The sequence below is a fragment of the Asterias rubens genome, chromosome 5, assembly GCF_902459465.1.
Source record: "Asterias rubens chromosome 5, eAstRub1.3, whole genome shotgun sequence".
Taxonomy (NCBI): Eukaryota; Metazoa; Echinodermata; class Asteroidea; order Forcipulatida; family Asteriidae; genus Asterias; species Asterias rubens.
The window spans coordinates 19,788,475-19,813,596 of NC_047066.1; the positions used below are offsets into that span (position 1 = coordinate 19,788,475).

The window sequence follows — 25,122 nt, forward strand, 5'->3', positions numbered from 1 at the left end:
ATACCACCAATGGCATACCACCAAAGGTCTGTCGCTCAACAAACGGTAATGAACGACATTGGCAATCTATGACCAGCACCGGAGAATTGTCGTTCAAGGAACGAAAGTAAACCGACATCGGAAACCAATGGCAAAGCACCAAAGGCCTGTTGCTCAGAAAACGACAGTTAACCGACATCAGCAACCAGTGACTAGCACCAGAGGCCCACCGTTTATGAAAACGACAGTGAACTGTCACAGGCGACAAGTGACTAGCACAAGAGGCCTTGCCTTGCATTCAAGAAACGACAGTAAACCGACATCAGAAACAGATAGCACAATTCCAAAGGCCTGTTACTGGTTACTAAAAAAAACTACAGTAAATCGACATCACACTAGTGACTAGCACCAGAGGAATATCGCTCAAGAAACGACAGTGAACCGACATCGGCAACCAATTGCATAGCACCAAAGGCATATCGCTCAAGAAACGACAGTGAAGCGACATTGGCAATCAGTGACTTAGCATCGGATAATTGTCGCTCAAGGACCAAAAGTGAACCGTCATCATATCACCAAAGGCTTATCGCTCAATAAAACGGCAGTGAATTGACATTGGCAATCAGTGACTAGAGCACCAGAGGAATGGCAGCCAAGAAACGAAAGTGAACGACATTGGAAACCAATGGCATACCACCAGAGGCCTGTCGCTCAACAAATAACAGTTAACCGATATTGGCAACTAGCACCAGAGGCCTGTCGCTCAAGAAACGAAAGTGAACCGACATGGCAACCAGTGACATGTATAAAAGCCAGTTGCTTAAGAAACTACAGTGAATCGACATTGGCAACCAGTGACATAGCACCAGAGGAATGTTGCTCAAGAAACGACAGTGAACCTGCATCAAATTATTACTGACAAACCACTAAAAGCCTGTTGCCCAGAAAGGACAGTTATTCAAAATTGGCAAACACAGGGAAAACCCATTTGTACTCCTGGTTGGAGAAGCAATTAGGCAAAGTGCCACGTTCAAGGACACATTGTTGCGACTAACCAGGATTCAGGATTGGAACCCATATTTCGTAAACTACAAAAATTGAGTCCAACGAGGCAGGACGCTAGGCCCAGACATGTAAAATGCCTTTAAACAAGAGTAACAACATGCATTCTGCATAATTATTACAGAGCTCCATTCGAGACTGGGGTAAATATTAAAAGTAATCTTGTTATGAACTCGCCTTTAACTGGAGAGTGTAGCTCCTTCATCATCGGCTGGTCTTGGATGGAGATCTACTTGTAGTCAGAGAGCTTTGAAGATGTTAAGCTGCATCACAAACAAACAAAAGACACAGTTTGTAACAGTTGATGTTAAAAAACATTACCCATCATCAAAACAGTCAAAGTACAGAAAGCTTGCTTCCAAGTCTAGATTTGTGAAAAAAAAAACTTTTAATAAAAAATGAGTGAAAAACAACAACAAAAAACTCAAAATTGTAAGCAACAAATGTTTTCAAATAATGTTGTAATCAAGACTTTTTTCTCAAGTCAATTCAAGTGATTATTTCCCAAGTCAAGTTAAGTCAAGTCACAAGTCAAATTTTTGCAAGTCAAGATAAGTCACACGCCAAATAATGTCCCAAAATAAGTCCACTCTCATTAAGTTGTGACAAACTCAAGTAAAATCAAATCTTTTCATCAACTACCTTTGTTTTACCCCATGGGAACCACTTGCGATGTGTTATTCAATAAGGAAAAATAAATGTATAGTTTAATAAAATAAGGGGGGAAAATATACTTAATTAATGACCATGCAGAGACACAAGTAATTTTTGTTTTATGTAGCGATGTATCTTCACTGATAAGACCAAAGCTTTTGCAATTTTTGCATTTTTGTTTTTAATTGCCATCAGTACAGTTGTGAAAAACTAAAAACATCATCAACAAGTCAGCACACAACAATCTGTGTGCGTGTGTGTGTGTGGAAAGTCAGGTGACAGTAGTCCGATTGCAGACCGTCCAGTACATACTGGACGTACACCTGCATATGGATGTGAAAACCAGACATGGACCAAAGTGTGGCCAGTCGGTGGAATCAATCATGTGCCTGTTTTATGTACTGTGACTGGGCATAATAACAAACAACATCGTGTGCGGAAGCGACTTGGTTTTTCATGAAGATAATTTGCAAACTGTATATTCAAGTCAATTCTAAACTCTCAAGTAATTTTTGCGCAAGTCAAGTCAAGTCGCAAGTCATTTTTGTCCAAGTCAAGTCAAGTCACAAGTCAACAAAATTTGAGTCCAAGTCACTGACTCGAGTCAACAACAACTGGTTTCTAGGAACTCAAGCATACATACCATTCGGATTGCTGCAATCCAAATATACAACAGTAAAACTTGGAAATGTCAATTGCCTGAAACAGTTCTCTTGGGGATTGGTGCTGTATGAACTGTATTCATCATTGCTCTATATCTCTCTTCCCAAATAAAAATCTATGAACTTGCCTTGATCTTTATGTTCCATATAAAGCTTACTATAAAAGCACTTTAAAAGCAGAGTACACAACGCAGTCTGTCAACTGCGAAATGGCTGTAAGGCTACAGGGAAATGACTGATAATTTGATGCAAGAAAATGACTCACATTTGTTTTTGGTTAACCCAACCCGGCAACAACAATTATGCACACTGCTAGACTGCTCTGTTTAAGACCAGAAGTAAATATTAGAAGTTTTGTTGTTAGAAATTCACCTTGGAATTTTTGTCCAGATGTGTTGATCCAGCATGCAGGAGAGTTTAGTTCCTCAGCGCTGGCAAAGCTGGTGTCTTGTTTCAGGGTGTCTATGAATGACATCTTCTCCTACAAGAAGCCTTGCCTTGATGAGTGGTCTCCAAGAGGATGGTTGGGCAAGCAACAAGTTCAGAGGGGATGAACACAGTGCCCAGCAAACTTGAGTCGGTGTTCGCAGATCTCTCCTGTAGTCTTGCGCCAGCATAGAGGTTCCACTTTCTCATAAGGTCCTGCCAGGAGATGTTTAGGGCCATATGCAGCATCCTGGTGTAGCAACCGTCAAGAGACTCCGACGGCTTAGGTTGGTCTTGGACATCTGCTCATTACAGGGTAGATGTAGTTGGAGATAATCAGCCAGACTGAACACAAACAAAATCAAATGATATGCAACATTTCGAGTTTCAAACTATGATTTAACATTAAAGCATTTACATTGACACTTTTATTAATAAACAATGGAAGGGGAAATATTGAATAATTTGGTTAACCCAACACAGCAACGAAATTCTGAACAATTACTAAAGAGCTCCAACAGGATCAGAAGTAGGTAATAAAAGTATTGTTGTGAGAAATTCACCTTCGACTTGAGAGTGCAGCTCCTGTATCAAAGGCTGGTCTTGGAGATCTACTTGCTGATGGGTAGATGTCTTTGTAGATGATGAGCCTGTCTGCAACAACAAAAAAACAAATCAAACAATTTGCAGCAACAAATAATTGAAAACAGCAACAAAATAGTAATTGTATGGTTTTACCGATGCACAGATTAGCACTGTATACTTCTGAGTTGTGTGACAAAATAGCTGGATGTAATAGTAATTGGAAGGGGGGTTCAATTGTCTGAAATAGTTCTTGGAAGGGGGGTTCAAATGTCTGAAACAGTTCTCTTATGAAGTATTGCTGATAGAACTTTGTTTATATATCAGTGAGCTTTCAGATAACTTGCTTTTACCTTTAGTTGTTTAATATTTTCAAGAATAACTGATGAAAAGCATTCCAAGCAGCAACATGATAGTTTAACAATGACTGTCAAAATAAAATCTAATCTAGTAAATAATGTTTACAATTTAAGTTTATAGCAACAGTTAAGAATTGCAAACCCCTACAGAAATAGCCCACCACTGAACCTATATCAACTTTGCTTGCCAGAGTTATATAAACATCTTTCAATAATTTGGAAAACTGCAATAATAATTAATCATATTTACTTCTGGTTAACCCAATACAGCAACCAAAAATGCGGCCAATTACTATTTGCTCTGTTTATTAGGACCAGAACAAAAACATATAAAACATATATTTTAGGAATGTAGCTCCTCGAAGGCCGGTCTTGGTCATCGACCTGTGGATGGGTAGATGTCTTTGGAGATGGTGAGACTTTCTGCAACACAAATAAACCAAACAGTTTGCAGCAACAAAACATTGAAAACAGCTTTAAACATTTAGAGTTGTTTGAAGCTTTGCATAGTGGGGATAAATGGAGGAACAAATGACTCACAGAAATAGGATGTTGAAAATCAAAACAAGCAACACTAATTCAGAGTTTTTTTTTTTGGGGGGGGGGTGGGGGGTGGGCAACTGCCTGAAAACATTTCTCTGACAGAGTAGTGCTGATATGAATTTTATTCATTAATCAGGGAGCTTTCACGTAGTTTGCTTATTCCTTCAATTTTTTTCTCTATCAATCAATTAAAAGAAAGTGAAGACAACTTAAATTACCAACAGTTAGGAATGTTTCTTTATCTTTTGGTTTAACATGAAGCTCGCTGAGGTACCTTCCCAAAATCGTTCAAATCCAACAGAAACCAAGCTTGTTAGCTCTGAAATGACTGTCAAACAATAAAACAACCAAACAAATAGTTTGGGAGGCAATTCATCCTTACTCACAGCTCAGAGCTGATTTGCGAAGGACGCTGCAAGAAAGTGTCCAAGAAGTAGGCTGCACTTGGAAGCCAGCCACATTTTCCCGAGGGAGGAGAACCGGATGGTCTGGAAAACCCTTGTGGCACAGCGGCGAACCAACGAACAACTCAATTCACATATTGCCTTAGCCGGGTATCAAACCAGGGTGATGGAAAAGGGCGCGCACTTTACGCACTGTAGCCATCCATGCCCCCTGTACAACATTTACACATCCTTGAATGAATTGTAATGCTACAATGAGACCCTGGTACAGCTTTATTCTAAACAGGTCTTAATATTTAGTTCACTGTTAGGGAATTCACCTTTTCTGGAGAGTGCAGCTCCTACTTCTGAGGTTGGTCTTGGACGCACAATGTACTTGTTGATGGGTAGATGTCTTTGGAGATGATGAGCCTTTCTGCAACAAAACAAATCAAACAATTTGCAGCAACAAAACATTGAACAAAGCAAAAAAAAAAAGCTGGAGGAACCATGCACAACAGGAATACTATCAAACAAGCAAATTGAATTTGGTGGTGTTGGGGGGAGGGGGCAAATGCCTGAAACAATTCTCTTATGAAGTAGAGCCAACATGAACTCTTTTTATTTGTCAGCTAGCTTTCAGATGACCTGCTTTTACCTTCAGTTGTTTAATACATTCAATTATTCAAAAATAAATTAAGAAAAACATTACAGCAGCCACATTATGGTTTATAAATGGGTTATCAGTAAGAAACTAATCTGCAAGTGGCATTTGAAGTGCTTTTCAAAAATCTTCCAAACCCCAACGAAAAAACCATAACCGAGCAATATAGAAAACACCTACATTAAACCCCACAACAGAACTAGTCAATCTAAGAGATGATAAATTTGCCTCGGGAATCAAAAAATATTAACTTGTTTTTTATTTATACCCAAACACCAATGTGTGTTAGCACTGTATACTCAGTACTTTCCCGAGTCCTGTGAAAAAAATATCACAGGCATGTTACTCGGGTGGGATTCGAACCCACGACCCTTGCAATTCTAGAGCAGTGTCTAATTACCAACTAGACTACCGAGGTTGCTCGGTAGCTATAGGCAGTTCGAACATTCACTACAAAGCTTTATAAGAAAATCAGACATTCAACTCTGAAACGATTGTCATACATGGAACTTTCTTTAGTTGAATTGTTCAAACTAGAGCAGCAGTTATTATTACAGACCGCAATGTTAGACCAGAAGTAATTACTCAAAGTACCTTGGGGGATTCACCTTTAACTGGAGACTGCAGATCCTCTATCTAAGGCTGGTCTTGGACCTCTACTTGGTGATGGATAGATGTCTTTGGAGATGCCAAACATTGCTGCAACAAAAACAAACCAAACAATTTGCAACAATAAATGCTTAAAGGCAGTGGACACTACTACTCAAAATATTTAATAGCATAAAACGTTTCTTGGTAACGAGTAATGGGGAGAGGTTGATAATATAAAACATTGTTAGAAACGGCTCCCTCTGAAGTTATGTAGTTTTTGAGAAAGAAGGAATTTTCCACAAATTTGATTTCGAGACCTCAGATGTAGAATTTGAGGTCTCAAAATCAAGGTATTTTTTTCTTTTATTAATATCTCGCAAATTCCAACGACCGATTGATCTCATAGGTTTGTTATTTTATGCATATGTTGAGCTTTTTCAACTGAGAAGACTAGTCTTTGACAACTACCAAAGAAAAAAATATGTTCAAACTCAGACAGCATTGAGCGTGTAATGGCTTTTGTGCAGATAAACAATCTTTTTAAAATGTCCCTTACCATTAGACACACGTACGGACTCTTTTGACAAAAAGCAAATAAATTCAGGCAAACTTTGTTTTTTTAGATGAACCCTTTATTAAACTCATGGTAGAGTTTATACAACTTTACTTGTTGCCATTATAAACAGTTTGATTGCAGATAGACTGCTTGTTCTGTCAATATTTTCACAAATTGAGAAAAAAAAAAAAAAAATGAAAACAGCAACACAATGGCTGAAGCTGTTATATTGATTAACCACTACTTTAACAGCAAATTTTATTAGATTTTTACTTGCAATAATTCTATCTCATCAGCATACTGTCCCTGTCTTATAGATCACTCAATTAGTTGGGTCATCTTGAATATGGAGTTGGCTGGCTACCAAGATTGTCCCTGCTAGCTGGAAGTGAAAAGAATATTTTGAACCACAAATAATGCAGCTCTCCTTGACAAGAAGCAAAGATTAAAAAAAAAAAACTGTCTATCAAGAGAATAGTTATCAAGACAGCAACAATAGACGTGAGCAAATTTGCGGTGACAAATCTCTTTTGAGTGAGAGTGGTTCTGAAGATAACCGAAGGGCTCAATGTTTCAGACTTCGTCTGTCGTTAGGAGACTGATGGAACAATCTGGAACAATCAGCAACAATCTCATGCCTACAATGTATTACCCCAGTACTTTTAAGAAAGTGTCTTACCTCTGGGAACTGCTCCATTATGTTTCGGCCAAAAAAAGATTCAAGTGGAAGACAGTCACCTGTGATTGTTTGGACTCCACAAAGAAGAAGTCAATATTCCTGTCCAGGCTCCTGGTGACCAATTACATCAGAGTGGGAAGACATCTCTACTGTATGAATGGTTCATCTACCTCCCCTAGCCAGAACAAGATATGGTGCACATCCTCCACAAAGAAGAAGTCAAAGTTCCTGTCCATGCTCCTGTGATGGTGACAAATTCCATCAGAGTGGGAATACATCTCAACTGTATGGATGGTCCATCTACTTTCTCTAGCCAGAACAAGATATGGTGGACATCCTCCACAAAGAAGAAGTCAATAGTCCTGTCCGTGCTCTGGTGACCAATTCCATCCGAGTGGGAATACATCTCAACTGTATGGATGGTCCATCTACTTTCTCTAGCCAGAACAAGATATGGTGGACATCCTCCACAAAGAAGAAGTCAATATTCCTGTCCGTGCTCTGGTGACCAATTCCATCCGAGTGGGAATACATCTCAACTGTATGGATGGTCCATCTACTTTCTCTAGCCAGAACAAGATATGGTGGACATCCTCCACAAAGAAGAAGTCAATATTCCTGTCCGTGCTCTGGTGACCAATTCCATCCGAGTGGGAATACATCTCAACTGTATGGATGGTCCATCTACTTTCTCTAGCCAGAACAAGATATGGTGAACATCCTCCACAAAGAAGAAGTCAATATTCCTGTCCGTGCTCTGGTGACCAATTCCATCCGAGTGGGAAGACATCTCAACTGTATGGATGGGTTTATCTACTTTCTCTAGCCAGAACAAGATACGGTGAACATCCTTGGGAGCCATCTGAAAGAGAACAATACTATAGAGCGGGATATCATAAAGGATGGAAGCCACACTTGTGCATGGCTTACCGATCTTCTGCGGCTAGAAAGATTTCTACCAAAGCAAAGAACAATCCTGTATTTTGACTTTAAGTGGATAGTACTCTTTCGGGCAATTGAAAGAATGCATTAATTCAAACCTTGCAAAATTAGTTTATGGCCTGACGTTTCGACCCGAGCAGAGTCTTTCTTGAAGCAAAGATTCTACTAGGGTTGAAACGTCAAGCCATCCACTATTTTTTTGCATATGCGATTGGTCCTTTTGGTTGGTAAGTTGTTAACAACAGCTAATTCTATTTCTGAATTTAATTCAAACCTTTATATTACTTCTCTGTCATGGGATGGTAGGATCAGGGGAGGGTACATCTTTTGCTGAGACGACAGCTCCAGCGTTGCATTCACAACACCATGACTACACTGAGGGATGACAGCCTGCAAGGTAACTAACAAAACAATGTCTCTAAAATACTGAAAATAATTTGTTTTTTTTACCCCATCATGAATGATGGGTGGTAACAACCCTTCAGAAAAAGGGACTGCAAGCATCAACTTAGTAATGTAGACCAATTAATGGCTTACTGTAGAATGTGTGCTTCATGTCTTCATTCTCTACATACAGTGTCAAATAACTGCACTAATTATGTCATCAACAAATTCAAATCAGTGTACACATGCACAACAAAAACTACTTTCTGGAAAATTATGCTTACATGAAGTCTCTTTTTTTTTTTTTACTAACCAGCAAGTAGAGCCATGAAGTTGGACCCTCTCTGAAAACTACAAGGTCAAAAGTTCAGTGCCTATCATACATCAAGAACCCAGTGCACTTATGGACAAGAGAAGGGGTTCGCCCTGTTAACCAGTTTCTAGTGTCAACAATTCACAAATAATAAACAACAAAACAGCAACAAAATTGAATGGTTAGAGGAACACCACACAACATGATCAATTTTCAAGACTTGAAAACAACCATCTACTAAATGCAAAATATTACAGGTAAAAAAAAGCCTGCATAAATTTGAGCTAACCCATTGGTTAGTGTGTAATAACAAGGCTCCTAAATTTGTTTCAATAGATGTTGTTTTTTGCACCAGGGGTTACGAATAACTAAAAATGTTGGTTTTAACCCTTACAGTGACATCTGCTCTAGCAATGCAGAGGTCTTGTGTTTTAATCCCACCGGAGAGATTCACCGATGACTTTTGTTCACAAAACTTGGGAAAGTACTGAGTATTCACAATTTACTTAATACACATTGTTGTAAGGGTAATTTAAACGGGTTTTATGGTTGTAAGAAGCTAGTTTTACTGGTGTCAAGATAGCAACACCAAGCTATTGGATTAAACTTAACCGTTGCCCTATTGGCATGTCCCCCACTGTGGCGGATCTTTAGCCCCTTTCACACAAGAGCAACTTAGCAAGTATCCATTGCTAAATTGTAGCATTAAGGTTGTAACAATAATACAAATTGTACCTAGAGTGAGAAAAACAATACTGTAGTGCTGTCAAGGGTCTCTTTTAAAATTGTCAAACTATATTTTACAACCAAGCTAAATTTAAGGAAGGGACCTCAGTTAAACTGCTGTCGTGTGAAAAGCACTTTTGTCTTTTAAAGACAAGTTGAAAATGATGATAAGCCAAACATGAGCAAACAATATTAATGTTTTAACTCACCATGATCTGCATTGTACAGTGTATCTCATCAGCATACTCTCAGAGGAGTGTTCCTCAACACTATGTCTCAGCTTCAAGTGTCAGACAGTCATCAGAATATCAGCACTCCACTAAAGAAGAAGTCAAGATTCCTGTCCATGTTTCTGGTGACTATGTCCTTTTAGGACATCGGATAGTTCGCCTACTTCACCTTGCCAGAACTAGATATGGTGGACATCATGGGCAGCCATCTGAAAGAGAAAAGTTACTAAAGAGCATGATAAAAGTACACTGAACTGTTGGATGGATGCCATCTAGCCAAAGGCATGCCCATCTTTCCAAGAAGGAAATATTTCTTCCCCAGCAAAGCCCAACCCTGTATTTTGACTTAAGCAGGATGGTTCCCGCTTAGGTGATACAAAGAATGCATTAATTCAAACCTTCATATTACTTCTCTGTCATGGGATGGTAGGATCAGGGGAGGGGTACATCTGTTGCTGAGACGTCAGCTCCAGCGTTGCAATCACCACACCATGACTACACTGATGGATGACAGCCTGCAAGGTAACTAACAAAACAATGTCTTTCAAAAATACTGAAAATAAATCATGTTTTTAACCTCATCATACTTGGAATAAAATTAAGAGCAATTTTTGGTAACAACCTTCTTGAAACAGGAGACGTCCTGAAGGCATGTCAACTAAGAAATGTGGACCAATTAATGGCTTTGCCTGCTGTGGCATTTTGTACTTCTTGTCTTTATTTACTTAGGCCTACATGAAGTCAGTGTCTCTTTGCTTTCCTGAGTGCTGTTTTTTGTTTTACTAAACAGTAAAAATAAAGTAGAGCCATGAAGTTATGCCCTTTCTAAACAGCACAAGGTCGAAAATTCAGTAGATACTACACATCAGTGTTTGAAAAAAGCACAACATAAAACAACCTTAATTCTTAAATGATCTCAAACCTGCAACTAGCTTGCTCTAGTCACCATTTAAAGGCAGTGGACACTATTGGTAATTATTAGCATAAAACATTCTTAGTGACGAGTAATGGGGAGAGGTTGATGGAATAAAACATGGTGAGAAACGGCTCCCTCTACAATGCCATAGTTTTCGAGAAAGAAGTAAAATTTTCAATGAATTTGATGTCGAGACCTCAGACTTAGACATTGAGGTCTCGAAATCAACCATCTGAACGCACAGAACTTCGTGTGACAAGGGTGGTTTTTCTTTCATTATTATCTTGCAACTTCAACGACCAATTGAGCTCAAATTTTCACAGGTTTTATATTTTATGCATATATGTTGAGATACACAAAGTCAGAAGACTGGTCTTCGACAATTACCATTAGTGTCCACTGTCTTTAAGTAGAATAAAAAGCAAGTTTTCAAAGAGCAAAATCTACACTCAAATATATTGTACACATGGTGTTACCGCAAACCGAATATACATTGATACCTCGCCATGCAATGACTCAAAAACTTGAACACTAAACTACCTTCCCCTTAAAAACAGCTGTTCATTTTGGCATCCAGGACAAGAATCAGACATCACATCTTGCTCTCTACAATACAATGTCAGAATGTCCTTAGATTGTCCTTGATGTGTAAGTCGCTCAAACAAAACATGTCAGGACTTCTTCAACTTGAGTAGCCTCATATCTCTGCAGAGCTCGCTCCCTGGGAGCTGGATGTGTTTCTTTCTGGTTGGATCTCACATCCTGTGGCTGTGAAAGACCCAAGCTCAAAGAGGTCTGGTGGGTGTTTCCATCCTGTTCCGTATCTTCAGGTCCTGCAGATGATAGCGCCTTTGGCTGTGGCTGCGTTCCTTTCTGGAGAGTGATTGTGTTCACACATGTTGTCATTAGATAGTCCTTCAGATCTCATCCAGGTCTGAACAGTTGTACTTCAGCCCTCTGGTGGGATCATCATCATTTCCATCCATCCCTTGCATCACTCTCAGCATTATCAGTGGCTTAGGTTCACTCCAGGTGAATGCTAGCAGTCCTATACCTTCTCGTTCTAAAACTTCCACCCTTCTTCCACCAGCTGCAGTTGGTGGCTAAGGAATTGCTCCCTCAATGTAACAGTCAAACACAGTGATTCAATTTAAATAATTATAACATTTATTTCCATAATGACCACTGCAGTACAGACAAATCAAGACAAACAATGAGCACTGCCGGAGTCTCTTTAAAGTAAAATGAATTTATAACAAGAAGCAGTTTTCTTTCTTTAGAAGACAATCAGAGCATACTGTTTGAAACGTCGAGTTGAAACCAACGGTTTTTTTCAGAACCACCCCAACTCATTTAGAGATAGTCATTACATGGTGTTACCGCAAACTTTTCCATATAAGAAGCAATTTGTTAAAAAACTAACAATGTCATATGGAACCCCATATCATAGAGCTGCTTCAAGTAAGCATAAAATATGCTTAGCACAACAACATTATGCTTACCATAGGTTACCAACAAAATTACTGCATCACATGTGTACCATTTGCAACTGGTTGGTTTAATGCTCATCTCTAGCAGAAAATTGTTAAGCAATATTAAGCATGTAACTCTGCAACTATGAGAATGGATTCTGGTTTAATTCCTTTTAAGACATTCTCTTGACTATAAAAACACAATTCAGGCAAAAAAATCAATTGAAACTGAATAAAAACTGACTTCATCTTCAGGCAAATGAGTCCACTCTTCAAATTGTCTTGTCTGGTTGCTTGGTTTGAAAAAGAATATTGGAAACTCAAAGTCAGTGTTACAAATACATGTAACATAAGTCCTTCATACAAGAGCACAGGGCTGCAATTTCATCGAGCTGCTAAGCGCAAAAATATGCTTAGCATGAAACTTCTTGATGGATAAAAACAGGATTACCAACCCAATTTGTTACTGATATTCAGCTGTTGTTTGCTTTTCCTGAAAATCACATGGAAATATTTTTGGAAATCTTGTTTTTATCAAGGAAGAAATTTCATGCTTAGCAAATTTAATGCATTGATTCCTGAATGGCTCTTCAGACACACGCTTTTGGTGAAGCGATCGGCGTAAATAAAGGGAACTAGGATTTTTTAATTCAATCTTGGCCTAACATAAGCGATAAAAGGCACTGGACACCTTTGATGATTGTCATATTTATAATGACCTGCATTCTCACTTGGTGTATTCCAACATTTTATATGCATAAAATCAATCACAAATCTGTGAACATTTGGACTCAATTGGTCATCAAAGCTGCAAGAGAATATGAAAAAAAAAACACATTTGTACAAATTTGTGTGCTTTCATCAGATGCATAATAAATGGCTTCATCAAGTCTTTTATTATTTGAGTGAAAACTTTACCTATCAAAAACTCACAATGGTCTCTACTATCAACAGCTCTCCATTTGCTCGTGAGTAAATACCAATAGTGGTGCCTTTTTAACAAACTGCTTTATTATTTGTACTGAGAACATTGGGAGACTGTGGCTCTTATGGTTCTGTGTTCTCAACTACAGTTCCTTGGGTAGGCCTCCTACTACCCCATCCATAAAACTTGAGCTGGGACCAGTCATTGGCTCTTATGGTACTGTGTTCTCAACTACAGTTCCTTGGGTAGGCCTCCTACTACCCCATCCATAAAACTTGAGCTGGGACCAGTCATTGGCTCTTATGGTACTGTGATCTCAACTACAGTTCCTTGGGTAAGCCCCCTACTACCCCATCCATAAAACTTGAGCTGGGACCAGTCATTGGCTCTTATGGTACTGTGATCTCAACTACAGTTCCTTGGGTAGGCCCCCTACTACCCTATCCATAAAACTTGAGCTGGGACCAGTCATTGGCTCTTATGGTACTGTGTTCTCAACTACAGTTCCTTGGGTAGGCCCCCTACTACCCCATCCATAAAACTTGAGCTGGGACCAGTCATTGGGGCGATGGTCAAGTTAGAGCGGAACACGGGAACTAATGGGATGTCTCAACTCATTGGTTGACTTGACTCATTGACAAAGAATAAAAACACTACTTGGGGTCAGTTACTTTCAAGGGAAAGTTTATTTCCTTATCCTGACAAAACAAGGATTCACAGTTAAACAAAACAAACAGTTAGCACAACAAATAATGAAAAGTCCCTTGAACTTCAAGACCCTCCTAATCTTCCAAAATACTTCAATCATTAACAATTGAATGTTTGGACTTTAAAAAACTGAAATTGTTTTTTTCAATAACAAGCAATGATGACATGGACTTGGACCTAGAATCCTAAATTATACAGAGTCAAGCAATGAGTTGGAGCTAGACAAGTTGAATCATTACAAATAGTGCCATCTCAATCACGTATAGTGTGTCGCACGTCGATCACACCCGGCCCTTAAGTGTTGTGCACAACATACATTGTATACGGGGTCAAATTTTACAGGCAGTTGGCGAAGTAGTTGTACATTTATAAAATTATTTATACTCATTTTATGTTCAAGGCATGATCAGTCAAATATTTTGTGGTATTTTAAAGTCACCTGGAAGTGGTATTTTTTCAAAATAAAGCTTTTGTCACTTATATATGTGTTTTGATGAGTGGAATGTGAATAAACAGTTAACTAAGGTTTTAAAAAATCAGTTCTTATGTTATTTACAAATTTAAGAGTAGACACCGACCCGAGAGGGCGCTGTTCGTGACGTCAATCGAGGCAGACTTTGCCTATAATGCGTAGAGTAAACACAATTGCAAAGTACATGTAAGTTCAATAAAAAATGTTTTGCATGTGACTCACCCGGGCAGATACAGGTTGTAGCTGTAACCCGCTGTTCCTTCTCTATGTGCTTGGATGCTTCACTCTGCAGGGGAGGGCCACATGAGCATGTACAGTTGTACTTCTATCAGTTCAGCAAACACTTGTATGGTACCAAGCACCATCCATACTGAAGCTGGTTTAAACTGTGTGAGATATAAGAACCAAACTGTTAAAACATGTAGGGCCTACATAATGTAAATAAAACAGTCAGGATTCAAACTGCGTACTTAAAATGTACATGTAAAGCCTCGGTCACAACCCACCGTGCATGTTTGTTGTCCGTACGTTTTGTGGGAGGCCACGGCTGCCACGTTTTTTATGAAAACATGGGGAGGGAGTGGCAAGAGCAGGGAGGGAATATGTCAACGCACATCACTCGCACGGTTTGTGCAAGGTGTAAGTAGGTGGCCCGCATGCCATGCCTGGCCGTGAGTGGTTGCGTGCATAGTACGTTGCGCACGTGGTATGTGAGTACTACATGCTTACAACGTGCTTACAACGTACGATCATCTTGCGAGTGCCACGTTGTCGTACGGAGGCCCTACTTACACGTGCTGATTACGTACGGTGTACTCACTCGCATGTTGTAAGTGCGTGCAGGTGCGGTTAGCATGCGCTAATTTATGGTAAAAAGTGGCCTTATTTGTCCTGGGGGAAAAAATATGCTTCCAGCACGTGGAGTCTTGGCACAAGACGTCGCAAAGTTCTGCAGTTTGTGTAAATTGCTCCCTGACTATTATCAATCTGCCTAGTGTTTCATTGACGCAAGTTGAAGGCAATTTGGCTGCAATTAGTAGGCCGCCAGTGATCAGAGCAAGAAAGTGTTTACACGGGAATGGAAATGCAATTTCAATTTTCTTTTCAGAAAATATTAACACCAAAGGAGACAATTCAACAATTTTAAATAATGCGGGCTTGGAGTTCCAACTACAAGGAACATATGAGTAAAAGTTCAGACTCCCGAGTTAGGTAGAAATATTTTTACCAGATTTTTAATTTTGTTTGCAATGATTCGGGACCTTCATACCCTGCACTCCGTCGCGTTGCCTGCAACGGAGGAGTCAAACCTGGGCTACTCATTGGCTAGATTAGTTTGCCCAAATTAAGTCTAGTGCGAACACCGCTTAACAATTGTCGGAAAGAGACGAGGGATAACTTTCTGTGTATGGGGATAATGGCGCCACCACCTTTTCACTCATTTCTACAAAAAGGGATATCACATTGACAAAAATTATTATTTCATATCGAATGAAAAAGTGGTGGCGTTATACGGAAATTTTTCCTAGACGAACTTCAGGCATTATCAACACGTGCGCTTCGAAGATTGCCGCCACACTGCACAGTTAAGCATACCGCACATTGCACACACAATGACTTAAGCCCACCCGCCACACCGACAATTTAAGATATATGTGTTTGCACCATTTTTGCCGTTTTGAAACCTCATATAAACCTCAAAAACACTCCCAAAAGATTCTATAACTAATATTCAACTCACCTTATTCATTTTGCAGTAGTTTTGTCAACCGAATTGGCTATAAAATACAGAATAACTGGAGAAAAAATTGGAGTCTTTCGCGGTCAGCCATTTTGTCTTCAAGGAAATGTCAACGCCCGCCGAAAAATGTGCTCATCAAAGTAGCCCTGACGTCACACTACGAGGATCATGAATGATAAAGACAGGGGACCAGTCTAATATCGAAGGAGCGAGCCAACGTGACTAATTTGCATATCTCCATTGAGAAGGGCAAAGCACATTTTTTAAAGGGAAATACTTTTCTTGCGATAGAGGAGGGGACGATCCCAAATAAGATACAAATATGGATAAACGGTTAAATTATAGCATTGTGATAAAACATGTCGTTGCTTTGAAGACTTTTGGAAACATGTGTGGAATGTACGATGAAGAATTAGCTGTAAGGAAAAACCAACCCTTCGTGAACACCCCCATTAAAGAATGGAGACAAGTCCCCTTATTTTCTAGATAACTATCGATAAATCTTTGGGCAAAAAGAAATTCCCTTGTTTGACAACCAGCCCACCCCAGGCCCTGTTTTGCTTCTGCTAGAGCAAAATAAAGCAGGATGGGGGATGTACCAGTCAAGTCGTACTTGTGAGATGGTATTTTGGCTGGTAACGCAACAAATATAGGTGCTTTTGATTAGCTCGATCCCTGACGGGATCCCAACAAATATAGGTGCGTTCGATAAGCTCGATCCCTGACGGGATCGCAACAAATATAGGTGCGTTCGATTAGCTCGATCCCTGCCGTAATGCGGTGCGCATTCGGAACGGCACTCGGAGCCGACCCGGGCCCAATTTGCTGCTAAGCACAGAAATGTGCTCAGCATGAAAAATTTGCACTGATACAAAAAGGATTTCCCAACCAAACTTTTATTTCATTGTTTAAGATCCATTGGCATCCCCATCCTGGGTCGACCCGGGAAAGCTAATCGAACGCACTCATTGCTTGTAAAAGTTTGAGAAACTAGTAAGCTGCAAACTGCTTAACAACCGAAAGGACCTGATTATAAATGAAAAGCATATTTAGCGGCCTGACGTTTCGATCCATCAGAATCTTTCTCGAAGGCTAAATGACAACAAAACAAATAGTGACATGTTTATGTTTGTTGCTACGGTCTAAACGTCCGGCAACTTACTATTTTCAAATTTTGAGGTCTCTTAAAGGGAAGGTACACGTTTGGTAATTACTCAACATAAAATATTTACTTAAAAACTGACTTGGTGACGAGCATTGGAGAGCTGTTGATAGTGTAAAACATTGTGGGCTACGACTTCCTCTGAAATAATGTAGTTTTTGAGAAAGAGGTAATTTCTCACAAAATAATAAAATACTTCTAGCTAGAAGTCTTTTATTCCTCTTTGAAAGCACAACAATTCGTCCAACAAGGGTGTGTTTTCTTTCATCATATTCTCGCAACTTGGATGACCGATTGAGCCCAAATTTTCACAGGCTTGTTACTGTATGCTTATGATGGGATACACCAAGTGAGAACACGGGTCTTTGACAATTTACCAAACGTGTACACAGTGCCTTTAATCAAATTCGTGAATCTTTTTTGAGAGCGCTGTTTCTTACATTGTGTTATACTATCAACCTCTTCCCATAACTCATTACCAAGAAAGGTTTTATGCTAATAATTATTTTGAGTAATTACCAACAGTGTTCATTGCCTTTAATTTCAGCACTTATAATAACCAACAGTGTTCATTGCCTTTAATTTCAGCACTTATAACGAGTTCTTAATTTTGTCCCCCACCCACAGGTTACAAACAGGTACAATTATTACATTTTATTCATGCCTATGTTCATTAACCTGCCCGATGACTCTTGACGAGTTGTGCTCATCTTGATTAAACACAGTATGCTTGAAATGTTTCAGGTCATTTACACATGAATCTCAACACCCCGGTGCAAGGCGTGTCATTCCACAAGGGGCCATAACGCATCTCCACACAAGACCCTTTTACCGCCATTTTTCTCTTGGCTCATACGCCAGTTGGAAGTGGTCTGCCAAGGCGTGACAAACTCTGACAGTATACAGTTCAGCTTCATCAAAGGTCTTATCATCCGTCACAAGAAGGTAGCAATGATCATCAAAATTTGTCTATGGACTGATGCAGGACATGCATGGAAATACAATCAGGAAATGCATCTGAAGGAGAGCTCAAACAGTGAAGTTTGCCGCCATTTTGAGCGCCGAGTGATAGCGTCTGAACACGGCAGGACGTGTCTAACTCAGCAAGTGGTAAGCTGTTGTACGCCGTACCCCCACCTGTCTATAATGGGTGCGTTCGTTTAGCTTCCCCGGGTCGACCCCGGTGTGTGGCTTTTTTTTTTGGTCCAGGACGAACGTGTGCAGATAATTACCCACGGTTGTCCTGTAAAAAAAAACGCCACACACCGGGGTTTACCCAGGGGTAAGCTAAACGAACGCACATATATACTATAATTTAATTGGGATAACTTTCCGTATGGCGCCACCACTTTTTCACTCATTTTTACAAAAAGGGATATATCAATCAGGTAAATTAGATACTATATTATTTTATTTCGAATGAAAAAGTGGTGGCGCCATACGGAAACTTTTCCGCGTTTGTAACAGTTTGTTATAAAATGCATATATGGTTTAGAAAGATGTTTTAAAGGTAGAATACAGTGATCCACACACATTTGCTTCAAAATTGCGTGGTTTTCCTTATACTTTAAGAACTGACACGGTCGGCCATTAAATGGGAGTCAATTATTTTTTTACTCCCATAAACGGCCGGCCGTGTTTGTCGACAAGGTAAAAGGAAAACCACGCAATTTCGAGTAATACTTGTGTGGATCATTATATTCTATTGTTAAAATATCTTTCTAATCATATGCATTTTCTTAAAAAACGGTTACAAATGCTTTTCAAAGACCTACTCGGCCGATCCAAGGTAATGTGTAAAGCCTTGTTTACACAGTTTGATTTTTTAAACGGTAAATAAAAAGACATACTTTGCGACGCAATGAATAAATAATAATAGTAGTAACATAAAATTTATAAGGCGCGCAGTATCTGGAATAGATCGATTCAAAGGCGCCGGAAGCTAGTCAGCTGACAAATTAAACAGATGAGACTTGAGGTTGTGTTTGAAAGTAGAAAGATCAGGTGTGGCCCTCAGCTCGTCTGGCAAGGAATTCCAGAGACGCGGTGCGCAGCTGGAAAAGGCACGGTCTCCGTAATGTAGCAATTATAGCTTCATCAGGAGTGTCCATCAAAAACTGAAATCTATCTTCCCCACCAAGAATTTAAAAGTTATATTATTTATTAATAACATAAACCAACATAATATTCATAAGGTCGTTGTTTAATGGGCAATTTAAAGCAGAAAATGGATTTCTGTTTCAACATCAGGGCGACGATGCGGGCAATTCTTTTGGCTTGACTCTAACCTAATAAACCTCTCTATAGTTCAATAAGTAGCTAGTGTGAAGAGCATCTGAATTGGGCCAAACAATGGCGATATTATAATTAACACAACGTAAATAAAACTCAAACTCAAACTGGGTTTGAAGATACGGTATGTCCTGAGCTTATTCTTTTGGCCAGAATTAGTTCTATAGCCATTATGCAATCTATTGTACCAGTTAGATTTAAACACTGAACGTTCTACATTCCTTTGGCTATATAGATGGTACTGTACCTTTTAAACATGAGAAATACCGCTGTTTTGTGGCTAAGGCCTTGCGTTTGATCACAAAGGACCTTTCTCTGTGGTTGTACAGCATTGTTATCACCCAATTTCAAGCATATGTACAAAGGAAAACGACAAAATTCGTCCCGGAATAAATCGGGTGTACGTATAGTCCTGGTTCAAGACTCTCCTGGATTTGTAACAAGAGAGCGCGCTATCACCCCCAACGCGCTATCAACCACGAACCGCTATCACAGGAGAGTCTTGGCACATTCGTTAAATCTCCCTCAAAATCGGGGGGAAACATAATGCGCGTGCGTAGGTTTCCCGCAGAGTCCGCCCCCTTTTTTCTTTTTTTTTTTTTGGGGGGGGGGGGAGATTTCGGAGCACAGCCGCCTACTTTTAATTTTCGGTATCAAGAAGTCTGGAAGCCGCTCTAAAACTTTGAAATTTGAATTCAGGGACATGCCAGGATGACTTTTGATTTTTCTCTGTGCACAAAAATCCCGTAGGGAGGCTTGTTGAGTTCGTTTCGGAGCACAGCCGCCTACTTTTAACTTTCGGTATCAAGAAGTCTGGGAGCCGCTCTTAAACTTTGAAATTTGAATTCAGGGACATGCCAGGATGACGCAGGTCAAAACTGCGTCTCTCTATCGTTTTTAGTTCCAGAATGATTCAAAAGCATAGCTGAAAGTTTTTATAAGTCCGGGCTTTTTTTTTCAAGGCATATATTTGTTTTCTCCAATAATGACCACATGCCGTGTGTTTCATGCATTAAATGTCCCAAATTTATGGGGTGTGTCGGGTGTACTCCCTGGCCTGTAGCGTCGCTTTGAAAATCCTCATAGCACTAATTTTTGTACGAGAGGAAAGCCCTTGAAATTGTCCATCCAATGGGTTACAACTTGTTAAGATTGAGCAATGATTTTGGGTCAAATTGACCCGTTGTTCTTTTGATTTTCTCTGTGCACAAAAATCCCGTAGGGAGGCTTGTTGGGTTAGTTTCGGAGCACAGCCGCCTACTTTTAATTTTCGGTATCAAGAAGTCTGGAAGCCGCTCTAAAACTTTGAAATTTGAATTCAAGGACATGCCAGGATGACGCAGGTACAAACTGCGTCTCTCTATCGTTTTTAGTTCCAGAATGATTCAAAAGCATAGCTGAAAGTTTTTATAAGTCCGGGCTTTTTTTTTCAAGGCATATATTTGTTTTCTCCAATAATGTCCACATGCCGTGTGTTTCATGCATTAAATGTCCCAAATTTATGGGGTGTGTCGGGTGTACTCCCTGGCCTCTAGCGTCGCTTTGAAAATCCTCATAGCACTAATTTTTGTACGAGAGGAAAGCCCTTGAAATTGTCCATCCAATGGGTCTAAACTTGTTTAGATTGAGCAATGATTTTGGGTCAAATTGACCCGTTGTACTTTTGATTTTCTCTGTGCACAAAAATCCCGTAGGGAGGCTTGTTGAGTTCGTTTTAAAATATCTCTCTAATCATATGCATTCTATAACAAACGGTTTAATACGCTTTTCAAAGCTATAATTGCTACATTACACATCTTTTACAACAACGTAACATCAGACCAGGCCTTAGATCATCATCATCATTACACATACTCTATGTTCCCAAAACTCGTCTGGCAAGTTACGGAGACCGTGCCTTTTCCAGCTGCGCACCGCGTCTCTGGAATTCCTTGCCAGACGAGCTGAGGGCCACACCTGATATTCTCTCCGACAGCTCTGTGCACAAAACTCCCATAGTGGAGGTTGTTGAAATCGTTTCTGAGCAACCCCGCCTACTTGAGCTTTTTTCTATCAAGAAGTGTGCAAGTCGCCCTAAACCTTTAAAAAATGGACGCAGGAACATAACAGGATGACTATTGTACAAACTGCATCTCCCTAGCATTTTTTGGTCCAGAGTTATTCCAGAGCATTGCTGAAAGTTTTTAATTGTCCGGGCCTATTTTTGGAATGACCCCCCCCCCTTTTGTTGGTTGGAATCCTGACTGCGCCGTATCTTTGTATACGTTGTATACACGCACAGTGTACGTCAATTTCTAATGGGTGCCTGCTCGCGCCGTAGCATCTGGCCCCTAAGTTTTTAATTGTCCGGGCCTATTTGTTGGTTGGAATCCTGACTGCGCCGTGTCTTTGTATACGTTGTATACACGCACAGTGTACGTCAATTTCTAATGGGTGCCTGCTCGCGCCGTCGCATCTGGCCCCACCTTAAAAATCGTCAGAGCATTAAGTTTTGTACGAGAGGAAAGCCCTTGAACATGGCAATCCCGTGGTGGTAAAATTTTGAAGATTGAGCATGATACTGGGATCAAAATTACCCATTGTACATTTTGTTTTTCTCTCCGACAGCTCTGTGCACAAAACTCCCATAGTGGAGGTTGTTGAAATCGTTTCTGAGCAACCCCGCCTACTTGAGGTTTTTTCTATCAAAAAGTGTGCAAGTCGCCCTAAACCTTTAAAAAATGGACGCAGGAACATGCCAGGATGACTATGGTACAAACTGCATCTCCCTAGCATTTTTGGGTCCAGAGTTATTCCAGAGCATTGCTGAAAGTTTTTAATTGTCCGGGCCTATTTTTGGAATGACCCCCCCTATTGTTGGTTGGAATCCTGACTGCGCCGTGTCTTTGTATACGTTGTATACACGCACAGTGTACGTCAATTTCTAATGGGTGCCTGCTCGCGCCGTCGCATCTGGCCCCGCCTTAAAAATCGTCAGAGCATTAAGTTTTGTACGAGAGGAAAGCCCTTGAACATGGCAATCCTGTGGTGGTAAAATTTTGAAGATTGAGCATGATACTGGGATCGAAATTACCCGTTGTACATTTTGTTTTTCTCTCCGACAGCTCTGTGCACAAAACTCCCATAGTGGAGGTTGTTGAAATCGTTTCTGAGCAACCCCGCCTACTTGAGGTTTTTTCTATCAAGAAGTGTGCAAGTCGCCCTAAACCTTTAAAAAATGGACGCAGGAACATGCCAGGATGACTATGGTACAAACTGCATCTCCCTAGCATTTTGGGTCCAGAGTTATTCCAGAGCATTGCTGAAAGTTTTTAATTGTCCGGGCCTATTTTTTGAATGACCCCCCCTATTGTTGGTTGGAATCCTGACTGCGCCGTGTCTTTGTATACGTTGTATACACGCACAGTGCACGTCAATTTCTAATGGGTGCCTGCTCGCGCCGTCGCATCTGGCCCCGCTTGAGCATGATACTGGGACCGAAATTACCCATTGTACATTTTGTTTTTCTCTCCGACAGCTCTGTGCACAAAACTCCCATAGTGAAGGTTGTTGAAATCGTTTCTGAGCAACCCCGCTTAATTGAGCTTTTTTCTATCAAGAAGTGTGCAAGTCGCCCTAAACCTTTAACAAATGGATGCAGGGACATGCCACGATGACTAAGGTACAAACTGCATCTCTGTGGCTTTTTTAGTTCCAGAGTTATTCCAGAGCATTGCTGAAAGTTTTTAATTGTCCGGGCCTGTTTTTTGAATGACTATTAGTTTTGGTTGGGTTCCCTGACTGCGCCGTGTGTTTGTGTACATTGTATACACGCACAGTGTACGTCAATTTCTAATGGGTGCCTGCTCACGCCGTCGCATCTAGCCCCGCCTTAAAAATCGTCAGAGCATTATGTTTTGTACGAGAGGAAAGCCCTTGAACATGGCAATCCTGTGGTGGTAAAATTTTGAAGATTTTGAAGATTGAGCATGATACTGGGACCGAAATTACCCATTGTACATTTTGTTTTTCTCTCCGACAGCTCTGTGCACAAAACTCCCATAGTGAAGGTTGTTGAAATCGTTTCTGAGCAACCCCGCTTAATTGAGCTTTTTTCTATCAAGAAGTGTGCAAGTCGCCCTAAACCTTTAAAAAATGGACGCAGGAACATGCCAGGATGACTATGGTACAAACTGCATCTCCCTAGCATTTTTGGGTCCAGAGTTATTCCAGAGCATTGCTGAAAGTTTTTAATTGTCCGGGCCTATTTTTTGAATGACTATTATTTTTGGTTGGGTTCCCTGACTGCGCCGTGTGTTTGTGTACATTGTATACACGCACAGTGTACGTCAATTTCTAATGGGTGCCTGCTCACGCCGTCGCATCTAGCCCCGCCTTAAAAATCGTCAGAGCATTAAGTTTTGCACGAGCGGAAAGCCCTTGAACATGGCAATCCTGTGGTGGTAAAATTTTGAAGATTTTGAAGCTTGAGCATGATACTGGGATCGAAATTACCCATTGTACATTGTGTTTTTCTCTCCGACAGCTCTGTGCACAAAACTCCCATAGTGGAGGTTGTTGAAATCGTTTCTGAGCAACCCCGCCTACTTGAGGTTTTTTCTATCAAGAAGTGTGCAAGTCGCCCTAAACCTTTAACAAATGGACGCAGGAACATGCCAGGATGACTATGGTACAAACTGCATCTCCCTAGCATTTTTTGGTCCAGAGTTATTCCAGAGCATTGATGAAAGTTTTTAATTGTCCGGGCCTATTTTTTGAATGACCCCCCCCCCTGTTGTTGGTTGGAATCCTGACTGCGCCGTGTCTTTGTTTACGTTGTATACACGCACAGTGTACGTCAATTTCTAATGGGTGCCTGCTCACGCCGTCGCATCTAGCCCCGCCTTAAAAATCGTCAGAGCATTAAGTTTTGTACGAGAGGAAAGCCCTTGAACATGGCAATCCTGTGGTGGTAAAATTTTGAAGATGTTGAAGCTTGAGCATGATACTGGGACCGAAATTACCCATTGTACATTTTGTTTTTCTCTCCGACAGCTCTGTGCACAAAACTCCCATAGTGAAGGTTGTTGAAATCGTTTCTGAGCAACCCCGCTTAATTGAGCTTTTTTCTATCAAGAAGTGTGCAAGTCGCCCTAAACCTTTAACAAATGGATGCAGGGACATGCCAGAATGACTAAGGTACAAACTGCATCTCTCTGGCTTTTTTAGTTCCAGAGTTATTCCAGAGCATTGCTCAAAGTTTTTAATTGTCCGGGCCTATTTTTTGAATGACTATTAGTTTGTCGCATCTAGCCCCGCCTTAAAAATCGTCAGAGCATTATGTTTTGTACGAGAGGAAAGCCCTTGAACATGGCAATCCTCTGGTGGTAAAATTTTGAAGATTGAGCATGATATGGGATCGAAATTACCCGGTTTACTTTTTGTTTTTTTCTCCGACAGCTCTGTGCACAAAACTCCCATAGTGGAGGGTGTTGAAATCGTTTCTGAGCAACCCCGCTTACTTGAGCTTTTTTCTACCAAGAAGTGTGCAAGTCGCCCTAAACCTTTAACAAATGGATGCAGGGACATGCCACGATGACTAAGGTACAAACTGCATCTCTGTGGCATTTTTAGTTCCAGAGTAATTCCAGAGCACTGCTGAAAGTCTTAATTGTCCGGGCCTATTTTTTGAATGACTATTAGTTTTGGTTGGGTTCCCT

At 40.4% G+C, this 25,122-nt stretch overlaps 3 long non-coding RNA genes across 4 annotated transcripts; all 3 read right to left on the minus strand.

Moving 5' to 3' along the window:
- Positions 1–1,226: 1,226 nt before the first annotated feature.
- On the minus strand, positions 1,227–3,532 carry LOC117290726. Its single transcript, XR_004519064.1, has 3 exons — positions 3,347–3,532; positions 2,730–3,128; positions 1,227–1,304 (listed from the first exon to the last, which is right to left on the minus strand). It is a non-coding gene; the product is annotated as an uncharacterized LOC117290726 (long non-coding RNA).
- A 1,494-nt stretch (positions 3,533–5,026) lies between these two features.
- Positions 5,027–6,833, minus strand: LOC117289916. Its single transcript, XR_004518997.1, has 3 exons — positions 6,735–6,833; positions 5,909–6,013; positions 5,027–5,086 (listed from the first exon to the last, which is right to left on the minus strand). It is a non-coding gene; the product is annotated as an uncharacterized LOC117289916 (long non-coding RNA).
- A 1,529-nt stretch (positions 6,834–8,362) lies between these two features.
- On the minus strand, positions 8,363–16,010 carry LOC117290840. 2 transcript variants are annotated; one of them, XR_004519087.1, is made up of 4 exons: positions 15,970–16,010; positions 14,451–14,614; positions 9,715–9,944; positions 8,363–8,483 (listed from the first exon to the last, which is right to left on the minus strand). It is a non-coding gene; the product is annotated as an uncharacterized LOC117290840 (long non-coding RNA). The 2 variants fall into 2 exon arrangements; XR_004519088.1 differs by lacking the exons at positions 14,451–14,614; positions 15,970–16,010 and adding an exon at positions 10,134–10,179.
- Positions 16,011–25,122: the final 9,112 nt, after the last annotated feature.